At 48.2% G+C, this 4,532-nt stretch overlaps 1 pseudogene; it reads right to left on the bottom strand.

The window, feature by feature from the left end:
- Positions 1-2,336: 2,336 nt before the first annotated feature.
- On the bottom strand, positions 2,337-3,940 carry LOC128350591 (importin subunit alpha-1-like; annotated as a pseudogene).
- Between the last annotated feature and the right edge of the window lie 592 nt (positions 3,941-4,532).

The raw sequence follows: 4,532 nt of genomic DNA, 5'->3' as shown, positions 1-4,532 counted from the left end.
AAATTTAAATTGGGAAGTAGCAACAGTTGTGGGAAAGCTCTGAGTAAATTATCACTCAGCCCACTTTGGAAACATTACACAACTGTTGTCTGGGTCCAGATCTCTATTTACCTCCAGAAATCTATACTCAGAACTAAATATTTTTCTTTTGTTGGCAGAGGTGGGGGCGGGGGGTGGAATGGTCCTGCACTGCATTGGTTTGAACAGGCCCTTAGTTTAAGATGTTTTGGTGCCATCATACTGCAAGTATCTCAGTTCCACTGACTTGTTAGTCAAAGACCATCATTTTCCTACGAAGAGACTGATGATGGTTTTGCTGCAGGTTTAGTAATAATTGCTGATAAACATTTTCAGCTTCCACAAAGGTTGAAACAAATTGAAGGGGAAAGGGTAAAAGGCAACCAGCAACGGCCACTCTGCCTGCCTCCTTCCTTCCTTGCTGCCTGCCTGCCTGCCGGGGCACTGGAATTCAGGCTTCAGGGAGGCCTGCACGGAGGCCTCTCTGGAAGACCCACCCACCCACCAATCGGCTGAGAGGCAGTGAGAGAAAGAGCTCTCTAGCAGCTTGCAGGCTGGCCGCTTAGATTGCCAGCCAGGAGGGCTGGCTAAGAGGCCTTGGGGCTGGGTTAGGGTTAGGCAGTGGGCCCCCGGTCGACTGTCTCCCCTTGTCTAATCATAGTTACGCCCATGTTGCTGGCTATGCACAAATGAAGGGGGGGGTCTATTCCTTTAAGGTGATGGCGTCGCAGTCTGTGAGTTACAGCTGGGTCCACTGCCTGAGACAAGAATATAAATCATTTGCTTCTGCAGTAGGTGGTTAGTGGTGTGAGCTTGGAAGAAGGCAAAGGTGACTTGCTTAAGGTCTCATGGAGAGACAACCAATGTAAGTAACCCTGCGCTGGATAGACACTCTAGGGAAGCGACGAGAACGATCCCCTCTCATCCCTTGCTGAGAAAGGACTGAGTTTGGAGTGGGGTGGGAACAGCATTGGCAGCTCGAGCCCTGCCCCCAGACAGCCCTCCAGCCAATGGCTGGCCAACTCATGCCTCTTTACAGCATGAGCAGAGGGGAAAGACAGATGGCCGACTCTATGTCCAATGGCCAGTCATAAGTCTGTCATCACGCTTGCAAAGCTAAGAGGAAGCAGGCATACTAAAATGTAATACAATATCAATACCCAATGGCCTAGGAAACCAGCTAAAAATAATTAATCATAAACAGCACATCAGCACACCCACAAACAGCTAAAATACAGTACAAATGGTTGTTAAAAGGGCAGCCAAAGTTTCTTCTCGGGAATACAGAGGGCAGGCCATAGAAAGAGCCAGAAACCTGGCAGAGGTTAATGGGTCTAAATTCCCCTTCAGAAGATCAGTGGGGACAAAATATGTAGCAGGATTGCCTTTCTGAAGATCCCTTGATTTCAGATCATTTTATTAGGCAGTGCCAGAAAAGTGCAAGGAAACGAGGGATCGAGGCTAACGTGGTCTGCCAAACAGCCAAGACTGTAAAGCAACAGTTATTAAGACCAAGATGATGTGACAAAAAGGGTGAAACCAAAGCTTGTCCAGTTTGTGAAAAGGGGGAAAGGAATTGTCAACAGAAAGGAGCCGTTTACAAAAACACTTCTGTGGAATGTGTGTGAGGAGTGCTGTATGGGAGAACCTGGAAGAAATCTACCCTCCAGCTTTAAAGAACATTGAGCAGACTCAGAATACATCAATAGGGAAAGACCATGGTCAAGACATAGGAAAAATCAACAGGAGGGAGTAAGTTTAACAACGCCATTTAAAATGTGTACTCTGGCGTCAGAACATTGCACACAAAAGAAATGAGAGAAGTGTCACATTTAGGCAAACTGAGGCCTGAGGTTCGTGGCAAGGAAGAACTGAAAGAAACTTTTGAAGTACATTGGTCATTAAGGGGTGTATAAAGGAATTTGTTCTCTTAGCTGCCTTCCCCGCCCTTTGTTTCTTCCCTTGATAAGAAGGCATCACTGTGTGTTATCTGTCTCTGCTTGATTTGATTGGGAAGACTTTCAAATGTAAGAATGCAGTTTAAACAGTGGAATATCCAAGACTGAAGCTGACGTGTTTACATTGAAACATTTGTTTTAAGTTTTTCTTATAACTGATGCATTCAGTCCTGCCACCTCTGCCAGCAGCCTCATATTTTCTCTGCCTTTTTAAAAAAAACAAATCAAGACCAGCAATTTATTGACAGAACAATAAACAAACCTCTCCACACCTTTGTCTCTTTGCCCCGGAGCGCTTCGACAGCCAAGTGGAGTGTGCAGCCCCTCACCAGATGTGTGGCTGGCAAACCAGGCTCCTCTTTAGGAGTCATACAAATCCTGTTGCTCCACTGAGAAAGGAAGCGTCTTGCTTTCTTGGTCTACTTCTGGAGTTGGGTTTCCCTCACCATGCTTGAAAAATGTTTCTCAATGAGGTTGATAGCCGCTCGATTGACCAAACTGTTCTCATGCGTCTGAAGCATTTCAGTCTTCTCCAGGCCCCTGAGATCTTCAGTTGTGAGGCACAGATCTTATGTCTCGCCTATCTTCTCCACCAACACAAATAGGTTGTTGATGGTATCGAGGATCACCAGGATGGTTTTGCTGTCTCTGACAGTTAGTAAGTTGAGAAGAGGCTGTAGGACGCCTCCCTGGACCAGTTTCACCACTTGCTCTACAGTGGCTCCTGTTGTGAAGTTGGCAAATGCCCAGATAGCCTTTTTCTGAGCTTTAAATTCTCCCTGTCCCAGCAGCTCCTCATCAAGGGAGGCAGCATCCCACAGGTGATCAGCTGCTGGATCTGATTGGGGGGCCCTGCTGGAAGGTTGCTCAGAGTCCAGGCTGCCTTCTTCTGAATGGTGTGCTTCAGGTACCGTAGGAGCTGGGACAGGACCGCCAGCAGGCCAGCATCAATGGCCATCTGCGTTTGCTCATCTGACCCCATGATGATGTTGCCTACTGCTCGCAGAGATGGCATCAGGACACACAGTTCTGGAGTACCCATGAGCTGTACCAACTGCGGCAGTATCCCCGTCTCCAGCACCACGTGGACGCGGTCATTGGACCCATCTGTTAGGTAGGAGACGGCCTGACACCCATCCGAGAGGATCTCTTTGTCTTGATGTTGCAGGAGACAGGTCAGCGTGGGGAGTATCTGCTTCACAGCATCCAGGGGAGGGTGGGGATCCTTATTCCTACAGAGGTTGGACAGCGTCCAGGTGCTGTTTTTCAGAAAGCCCACAGGAGTAGTGGGCATCACCAGACTCAGAAGGGGAGGGACCGTGTTGAAGCTGATTAAAGCATCGGTGTACATGGGGCCATCACCTGCTATGTTTCCCAGGGCCCATACAGGCTGCTCGCAGATGTGCATATGCAGAGAAGACAGGACTACAAAGGCCTGGATGGCATTTGCCTCCACTCCTACCCTGGTCTCCTCTGATGTCCCAGAAGCAATATTAGTGAGTGCCCAGGCAGCCTTGAACTGCAGAGTTGGGGCATTGTGATGGTACAAAACGTCCACCAGTCTAGAAATTATCCCAGATTTGATGACTTCATCAAGAGATGGATTCTTCTGCCTAGACTAGGGATCCTCAACGTTGGGCCCCCAGATATTCTTGGACTTCAACTCCCATAATCCCCAGGCCCAGTGGCCTTTGGCTGGTTGCCCAAGTGGCCTTAAAATAGTGTTGGGGGTCAGCTGATTTCACCACAAAGACAATTTCTTCCAAAGTTTGCTCTTCTTTTTCTGGAGACAGGACGTCTTTCGTGGAGAGAGAGATGTTCCTCCGCTTCAAGGTCTGTTCGTCTTTCCGAGCTTTGCGAAGCTGAACGTCCACCTCTATTCTTTGCTTCCTCTTTTGTGCAAGGTCTTTGCCGTTATTCTTGAATTGCTTCCTCCGGTTATCTTGCCCGTCTGTGGTGGGCATCTTCGGTGCGGTAGTTTTTTTCTCTTGCTCTCTTTTTACTTATTTTTGCAAACTGTACATCCTTCTTCGCCTTCTTGTGTTTCCGCCTCTGATCTGGAGCCGAGAGAGGACTGGGTTGGGTGCTCTTCCCAGAGGGATACTCTGGGCAAAGGTGTCGAGTGGGGAGCAGAAGTCAGTGAGGACCTCCTTTGTGCAGAGAACATCTGTAAACAAAATGTCTTCTTGTTTAGTTTTAAAATGCATCTGACGTAGAGATTTCTGCAACAAACATGTCTGCCAGTTATGTTATCAAAGAAACCGAGAATTACAGTGTCTTCATAAAGCACTCTCACTATCGCTTCCCCCACCCCCAGAGGAGGTCAGGTTCTGTTAAGTGATGTGAGGACAGAGAGTGCATGAGCCAGGCCCACACCTTCGGGCTACTGGTACCGTCTCTGGGGACAAATGCTCAAAGCTGCTTTTGGCATCTACCTCTCTAGAGATGGGAAAGAGGTGATCGCCTTGCTGCACAGAAAGCTTTCTGTGGGTGTTCACACCTTCTTTATCCCTCCCCCCAAAGGATTTGGGTCAAATTGTGCCTGAGCCATTTTTG

The sequence above is a fragment of the Hemicordylus capensis genome, chromosome 3 (genome assembly GCF_027244095.1).
Source record: "Hemicordylus capensis ecotype Gifberg chromosome 3, rHemCap1.1.pri, whole genome shotgun sequence".
Taxonomy (NCBI): Eukaryota; Metazoa; Chordata; class Lepidosauria; order Squamata; family Cordylidae; genus Hemicordylus; species Hemicordylus capensis.
The sequence above is the reverse complement of the archived record's forward strand: the minus strand, read 5'-3'. Positions and strand labels throughout refer to the sequence as shown.